Source organism: Lathyrus oleraceus, chromosome 3 (genome assembly GCF_024323335.1).
Source record: "Lathyrus oleraceus cultivar Zhongwan6 chromosome 3, CAAS_Psat_ZW6_1.0, whole genome shotgun sequence".
NCBI lineage: Eukaryota > Viridiplantae > Streptophyta > Magnoliopsida > Fabales > Fabaceae > Lathyrus > Lathyrus oleraceus.
The window spans coordinates 385,833,603-385,842,877 of NC_066581.1; positions in this window are offsets into that span (position 1 = coordinate 385,833,603).

The window sequence follows — 9,275 nt, forward strand, 5'->3', positions numbered from 1 at the left end:
GTTCATTTGCCAGCACTGTTCTAAAGAAGCATACAACCATGGCAGATGGAATTTCAATCAAAACCAAGCATCCACAAGCCAAGGCATCTTCATCATACATCAAGGCATAACTGTGCTTCAACTGTTTCACTCCAACAACACCAAACAATAGCTGAATCTCTACTGTCCATCCAAATTGGTAAATTTTCAATCTCCCTATTTTGTGAAATTAGTGCATGCTTAATGTAGGTCTTTTGATGCTGATTTCGTGGATGGTCTTAGTTTTACAAATGGTCAAGTGATGTTTGAGTTATTTTGAAATGAACATTGATGATCCAAACTTACTTTGCATATAACTTGATGGATAGCTCAAATTAATGAAAACCAATGTTAGGATGTTGTTGTATGTTGTTTGATGATCACAATGGTATAGCCAATTGCAATTTCTGGGCAAGTTTGTGAAATCACGATTTGGGATGCCACTGTTCATGAAACCCTAGCCTTTGAATTTCCCAGATTTTTCCCCATTTTCGTGCTGCATGGCTTAAACTCATCAACCAATAGAAACATTTCATTTTATGCCCAAAACGACTGTGTTTTGATTAGTGGATTCAAATATTACAAAAATGCCATTCTTGCTTCATTTATTCCATTCTAAATTCACATTTAATTACCAATCTTGCAAAAATCATAACTTGCTCATTTTTGATCCAAATTCAATGGGATTTTTTGTGTTGTGTTCATCATGATCTCTACTTTTTTATCATTATTTTTCCAGAATTTTTGGATGAGTGGTTTTTAAATGTTGCTAGGGTTTGTGACATGTGACCAAATTTTGTACACTTTGCCAAATCAATTGTGAAATGATGAGAATGTATCCAATGGCTCCCAAATTTTTTGTGCTTAAACTAGACACATTCATGGTGATTTTGGTGTAGAGTTTGTGAATTTATCATTTGTGGTTTGTGAGTTATGATTTTTTGAATTAGGGTGTGACAATTTGTGTCACACCATTGATGTCCAACTTCATGATTTTCATAGCCATGCTTCTTGACCTCCAATTGATACAATTTTTTGCATGAACCTACTCTTGTATGTCTAGTTTATATGTGAATTTTCTTGGAATTATTTGTGGCATTTCCTAATTGTTTGAGATTTTCTCCCCTGCCTAGTCAATTGTTGACTTTGTGTGACACATGTTCCCATTTCATTTGTGAAATTCTCATACTTTATCAGATGGACATGAAATTTTACATGAGATCACTAGACATCCTCATCTTTGCCATGGTTTTAGTCCCATTCATTTATCATACACCATTCTTGACTTATGATTTTTCCAAGTTGATGCATGTTTGGTTGACTTCATTGAGCATGTTCAAAATGGCTTTGACTTTCTGATTTTCATTGACTGCCTTCCACTTGTCCAAATGAGATGAAATTTGACATGCTTACCATGCTATGTGTTAGGATTGATCATGATTTATTTGGTGATTTTTGGAAATGTTGTGGTTTGCTTTTGAGTTAAGTCTTTCTGTTGACTTCTATGAGCTTCTGTTTGCCATACTTTGACCTAAATGGTTCATGAAATGATGATAGTGATTGATATGGATGTGAACCCAATTGGTTTTGTTTCTTGATTGTTGGAACATGATTTTGGATACTCATCCTTTGCTGTTTTGACTTTTTCATTCTCTTTTGACCCTAGGCTTGCCCTAGTGGTCCTGTTACTCACCTTTGAGTTTGTGTTTTCAGGTTGACCATCAAACGGCCATTGAGACCAATTCTTTTGATTGACCTTGCTTAAATATCATTGTCTAACCTCTTTGTCTTGTAGGTAGCTTGGCTCACATGCCTTAAGCTTTGTGCCTTGCACATTCACTAGCTTGTGTTGACTGGTTGATGTCTGTTTCATTTTGATTTAACCCTGACTTGTATACTAACTGTGCTTGACTGATTTCAGGTACTTTAGTTGCTTGTAGTTCCTTGTGAACTTTTGCTTTGCTTTGCTTGTATAAGCAATTTGCATTGAGGTATGTCTCTTTGTCTTCATGTAGTCTGGAAGACCTGGCCTGTTACTTGGCCAGGCAACTGTCTGAAGTCCTCCTTAAGAGGCAATGTTTGTGGATGTTTAATTTTGTCCTTGCATAGAGTCAAAGTCCTCCTAAGTGAAGAGGCAATTGGTGGAAGGTAGGGATATGCAATCTATCCCCCACTATTCAGTGTGTCATCTGCTTTGCTCACACCACTGTGTTGATGCATTACAGATACAAACCCAAGATCTTGTACAACTGTACAGTTGAGTCAGTTTTAAATGTGTAGAAGGGTTCCCACTTTCTGAACCCACACATTCTTGTCTTGAGCTCTCCCAGGCTAGGGATAAGAGCTGTGAAGTCTTATCTTCACTCACCTTTCATCTGCTTCACCTTAGCCCCTCAATGGCAAGGTTAAGAGCACATTCACCCATTTCCAGAGGTTTGTTTGTTGAGGTTGATATGACCCCTCGACTAAAACCTAACCCTTGTTTGAGCCACTTGCTTGTGTATAGTGTGTGCTATCTGTGCCTGTTTTACTTGCTTCCTGTGCAAGTTAGGATTGTTTTACTTGCTTCCTGTGCAAGTTAGGTTTGTTTTACTTGCTTCCTGTGCAAGTTAGGATTAGTTTAGACTTGCTTCCTGTGCAAGTTAGGTTTTGCTTGGCTTGCTTCCTGTGCAAGTTAAGTGTGTGTGGCTTGCTTCCTGTGTGAGCCATGCTTAGGATAGGTTGGCCCTTGTGCCATTTAGCTAGAAACCATAACTTAGGGTTGATTTTGCATGACAACATCTAGGCTCGAGTCGTAGTCTCCCTAGTTGTGTCTCCCTCTGTTATCTGGTTAGGCTAGTCCTTTGTCCCTGCGTAGGGGAACTACATCGCCCTGATCTTCATACCAGATGAAGTATGTAGGCAGGAGATTGAGCTGATCTCTCCGGGCGCCCTTTTTCCTTTTTGTGTGTGTGCTTGACAGTTATAGGCTCGAGTCTCCGACTCCCTATTAACCTGTTGTGTTGTTGTGTGCTTGGAAGCTGATGTAAGTCCATCGAGTGGCATTTGGGTTCCAGTGTGCGTGTGTTTGGTTCGGATGCTGATGTAAGTCCAGTGATTGGCAGTCGGGCTCCACGTTTGCCTTTGCCTGTGTTTGTTTGCGTGCGTGTCAGCCGAGCTACGAATGCTCTGATTCTTCTCTCGTCCGAGAAGATACGTATGCATAGGATGCGATATCCTAGCGAGCATGTGTCGTTTCCCCAGTCCGAACTACTTCGACTCTGATGTCTATGCCCGATAGACTAAGTAGGCCCAGGATGCGACATCCTGCCGAGTCAGTTTCAGTCAGTTTCTTGCGTTTCTTTCAGCCAGTGTGTGTGAGTATTTGAGCAGTGTTTAGCAACCAATTTATCCTTCCTTTTGCGCGTGGATCCCGTAGAGTACTACGGATGCGTAGGGGTGCTAATACCTTCCCTTCGCATAACCGACTCCCGAACCCATTCTCTTTGGTCGCGAGACCATGTTTTTTCCCAGGTTTACTTCGAGCGTTTCCTTTCCCTCTTTTGGGATAAATAACGCACGGTGGCGGCTCTGTTGTTCTTTCTTTTCCCGCCGGTTTTTCGCGTGATGCGACAGCTGGCGACTCTGCTGGGGATACCAGAGAAGTTGACCTGTGCTGGTCCTTCTTCCCTGAGCGAGTCTCTCCTAACGCTCTCTAGGTTAGGGTTTTGGTTGCTTTGTGCTGTGTTTATTTATTGCATTCATTATTTGTTCATTTCATTTATTGTTTGCATTTATTGTGTGCATTAATGTTTGCATTCATATTCATTATTCATTCTTCCTGGCTGGTTGTCTGTTTTTCTTTGTGGGGTGGGAGTCAGTTGAGGTAAAAGGTCCAATACCCAGACCATGAGTGAAATCTAGGAAACCTAGGAATAGAGTGATTCATGGGAAGCGGGTGGTGTACGCCACTTAGCGGAACATTGATATCACGAGCAGTTCAGACTCTGATGGGGTATTATCGGTGCATACATCGGGTGTGCACAGGATGATATTCTTGAAAGGGTTGTTTATCCTGCGTTTCTCTTGACCTTACCCTGGCCTAGACTACACCCGTGAGTGGGGAAGGGTTCATCATTACAGGTACTGTTGGTGACTTATGGTTCTGTTGGTGACTTTGGGTTCAGACAACAGTATATTCAGTTGACCTTGGGTTTTCAAGTTGGATTTGGGTTCTGAGTTTAGACCGAAGCTTCGACTTTGTGATCAGAGATTGCACAACCAGCCAGCCGTGTCTGCATCATGTGCATCATAGCATATTTATTTTTTTCAAAAGAAACGCATTGAAAAAAAAATATAAAAAAAAAAATCAAAAAAAAAGGGGAAAAAAAGAGAAGAAAAAAAATTAATCCCTGCATGCATATCATTTCTCAGGTACATTCCAGAGCTTGTTCACTAATAGAGATGGCAACAGTCCCAGAGTTGAAGCGGAAGACTTGTATCTACGTTTTTCACCGGGAGCCTTTGACGCCTCTGATTGAGTTGGGCAGTCTTGTGACCAGTGATCGTCTGGGGGGGTTCGTGAATCAGTACGGGGATATCCTGACAGTATTGAAGACAGTAGTTGACCCGGTGCCGTTGCAGACACTTCTTCAGTTCTATGACCCGGAGCTTAGATGTTTCACATTCCAAGATTACCAGTTAGCACCTACTCTCGAGGAGTATTCTATACTGTTGAGCATCCCGATTCAGCATCAGGTTCCTTTCTTGGACGTACCAAAGGAGGTTGACTTTAAGGTTGTTGCCAGAGCTCTCCGGTTGAGTGTTAAGGAAGTTTGTGATAATTGGAAGCCCAGTGGGGGAGTTGTGGGTCTGCCGTTGAAGTTTCTTCTGAGAATAGCCAGAGATGAAGCAGAGAAGGGAAATTGGGAAGCTTTTCACGCACAGCTTGCCGCCTTGATATATGGAATCATCCTATTTCCCAGTATGCCAAATTTTGTTGACCATGCTGCCATCAGCATTTTCATCAGAGGAAATCCAGTCCCCACCTTGTTAGCTGATACTTACTATGCCATCCACAGTAGGCATGGTAAGGGTGGAGCCATCAGGTGCTGTCTACCTCTCCTGTTTAGATGGTTCATGTCACTCCTGCCTGGTAGTGGACCCTTTGTGGACACTCAGAGCACTCTCAAGTGGACTCAGAGGGTCATGTCGCTCACCTCTTATGACATCAGATGGCAATCTTACCGGATGAATGTGAAGAATGTTATTATGAGCTGTGGAGAATTCCGGAATGTGCCACTCGTGGGGACCAAGGGTTGTATAAATTATAATCCAGTTCTTTCTCTTCGCCAGTTAGGTTTTGTTATGAGTAGAAGACCACTTGAAGCTGAGATAGCTGAGAGTGTGTACTTTGAGAAGAAGGATGACCCTGTTAGGTTGGAGCAGATTGGAAGAGCTTGGAAGTCCATTGGTGTCAGAGATGGATCCGTCTTAGGGAAGAAGTTTGCCATAGCCATGCCTGATTACACTGATTGGGTAAAGAAGAGAGTGGAAACTTTGTTGCTACCCTACGATAGGATGGAACCGTTGCAAGAGCAACCACCCTTGATTCTTGCTGATAGTGTGCCTGCTGAGCACTATAAGCAAGCTCTGATGGAGAGTCGTCGGTTGAGGGAGAAGGAGCAAGACACCCATATGGAGTTGTACAAAGCTAAAGCTGATAGGTTGCACATGGCCCATCAACTCAGGGAAGTGCAAGGAGAAGATGCTAGCAGAGCAAGGAGCAAGAAGAGATCCTACGAGGAGATGGAGAGCATGTTAGATGCAGAACACCGGGAGTGCTTGAGGTTGCAGAGAGCTCAGGCCAGCTATCAGAAGAAGATCAGAGACTTGGAGAGGCAACTTAGAGATAAAGACATCCAGTTGAAGAAGGAAGTAGACTTGAGACAGGCATCAGAGAACCGTCTTGGAGGAGAAGTCTTAGAGCTTAGAAGACAGTTGAAGGAGAAGATCACCCCTCTACCAGAATGTTCAGAATGCACACTGTTGTTAGACCAGTGCCATTACCTGAAGACCCTCATTCCGGAAGACCGTCTGTCTTAGTTTGTATCTCTGATTGTATTTTGTTGAGAATCACCTCCAGGCTTGTTGGATGGGATTCATTTGCGTGTAAGCCATCTCTTGGATCTTTTGTTAAGAATCACCTCCAGGCTTGTTGGATGGGATTCTTTTTCTTTGTACGTTGTTTATTCAGATATTCTGTTGACATTGGTTGTATGCCTTTTTACCCTTATGTATATATAAGGATGTCAGCATTTCCCTGTTATCTGTTTGTTCTCTTGTTGCTGCAAGTTGCCATTTTTTCAGGATGGGTCAGGCTCTTTGAATGCCTGAGAAATGAGCATATCATGTGCATCATACGCATCATTAGCATCATACTCATATCATTTTGCATAACAGGTGTTCTTGGTCGTGGCTTCTCACTCTGGTTCCTGTTTTAGGCAGGATAGCTGATCAACGTCCGCACCGCTACTCAACAAGACTGAATCAACAGAGAAGTATGGATCAATTTCAAGCTGAGTTGGCTGAGATGAAGGCTAGCATGGCCCAGTTTATGAATATGATTGAAGGGGTTGCACAAGGTCAAGAAGAACTCCGAGCCATGGTTCAGAGACAAGAGGCTGCAAATCCACCGGTCAACCATGCTCCGCCAGAGGGAGGTCCGGTCAATGATAACAATGTTGCTGCTGCTGTACCCGTCAACAACTATGCTGTAGGTGATGAGTTGGGGGGTATTCGAATCAACGGTCAACCTATTGCTCCAGATGCCGCTAATGCCAGAGTAGTCCGTGCTCCGGCCCGTAATCCTGTTCCGATTGTTGACAGACAAGAGGATATGTTCTCTCTGCTCAGTGAAGACGAAGACGTTCTGGGAAGGGTTAATGAGAGAGACCGCAAAGTTGAAGCTCTTGCTGAGAAGATCCGTGCTATGGAATGTCAAAACTCCCTCGGCTTTGATGTTACTAATATGGGATTGGTTGAAGGTTTGAGAATCCCTCACAAGTTCAAAGCACCGTCCTTCGACAAATACAACGGTACTTCTTGCCCTCGCACCCATGTGCAGGCTTATTATCGAAAGATCTCTGCGTATACCGATGATGAAAAGATGTGGATGTATTTTTTCCAAGATAGTCTATCTGGGGCTTCTTTGGACTGGTACATGGAATTGAAGAGGGATTCGATCCGATGCTGGAGAGATCTGGGTGAGGCCTTCTTGAGGCAGTACAAACACAACATGGACATGGCACCGAGCCGGACTCAGCTGCAGAGTCTTTGTCAGAAATCCAATGAAAGCTTCAAGGAGTATGCCCAGAGGTGGCGTGAACTGGCTGCTAGAGTTCAACCCCCTATGCTGGAGAGGGAGTTGACAGATATGTTTATCGGTACTCTTCAAGGTGTGTTTATGGACCGGATGGGAAGCTGCCCATTCGGTAGTTTTTCTGATGTTGTCATTTGTGGAGAGAGGACTGAGAGTTTGATTAAAACTGGGAAGATCCAAGATGCTGGTTCCTCTTCTTCTAAGAAGCCATTTGCTGGGGCACCTCGTCGAAGAGAGGGTGAAACTAATGCTGTTCAACACCGCAGAGATCAGAACAGAAGTGAATACCGTCAAGCTGCTGCAGTAACCATTCCGGCACCTCAACCTCGTCAGCAACAACAACAACAGCAACAACGTCCATATCAGCCCAAGCAAAGGATGCCTGATCGACGTTTTGATTCGATACCCATGTCGTACGCCGAGCTGCTGCCCGAATTACTCAGGTTGGGGATGGTTGAGTTGCGTACAATGGCTCCGCCTACAGTATTGCCTCCTGGGTACGACGCCAACGTCCGTTGTGACTTTCACTCTGGGGCACCAGGGCATCACACTGAGAAGTGTCGGGCTCTCCAGCACAAGGTCCAAGATTTGATCGATGCCAAGGCGATCAACTTCGCTCCAGTGCCTAACGTCGTAAATAACCCTATGCCTCAGCATGGCGGTCATAGAGTGAACAATATTGAAGGGAAAGAAGCTGAAGATCTGTTTGTTAATGTTGATGATGTTCAGACTTCTCTGCTAGTTGTGAAGGGCCGTCTGCTGAATGGGGGTGTCTACCCGGGCTGTGATGAGAATTGTTTGGGCTGTGCAGAATCTGAGAATGGTTGCGACCTGTTAAGGGCCGGTATCCAGGGTATGATGGATGAGGGTTGTTTGCAATTCAGTAGGGCTGTAAAAGATCGTGGGACAGTGTCGACTATCACCATTTACTTTAAACCGTCTGAAGAACGTGGACCAAGGGTCGTCAGTGCACCTGCAGCAAATGGTACCCCAGTTACCATTCCCGTGCCTGTAACCATCAGTGTTCCAACTACTATCGTGGCGTCTGAAAGAAGGGCTGTTGAGAATAGTAGAGTCGTGCCGTGGAAGTATGATAATGCTCACCGCAGTTACAGAAGGGCTGAAAGTCAGACGAGACCAGTGAATCAAGCTCCAGTGACGATTGGTTTACCGAATAGAGTTCCTGCAACTGTTGGTCCGACTGTGGATAATGTAGGGGGTCCAGGAGGTTTTACCAGAAGCGGTCGTCTGTTCGCACCGCGGCCTTTGAGGGACAATAATGCTGAGGCTCTCGCCAGAGCAAAGGGTAAACAAGCTGTGGTTGAGGAAGAACCTGTCCAGAAGGAAGCGCCCGAGGGGTCATTTGAGAAAGACGTGGAGGAGTTTATGAAGATAATCAAGAAGAGTGACTACAAGATTGTAGATCAGTTGAATCAAACTCCGTCCAAGATTTCTATACTTTCACTGTTGTTGTGCTCTGAGGCACACCGTAATGCTTTGCTGAAGATGTTAAATCTGGCTTACGTGCCTCCAGAGATTTCTGTCAATCAACTGGAGGGTGTGATGGCCAATGTGAGCACCAGGCATGGCGTAGGTTTCACCAACCTGGACTTACCGCCTGAAGGGAGAAACCATAACAAAGCCTTGCACATCACCATGGAGTGCAAGGGGGCAGTGTTGTCTCACGTATTGGTAGACACCGGGTCGTCGCTGAATGTGTTGCCTAAGCAGATTCTGAGGAAGATTGATGCGGAAGGGTCTGTGCTTACTCCCAGTGACCTGATAGTTCGTGCTTTCGACGGATCCAAACGTTCTGTGTGTGGGGAAGTTACCTTGCCTGTGAAGATAGGTCCTGAGGTATTCGATGTCACCTTCTATGTTATGGACATCCAGCCTG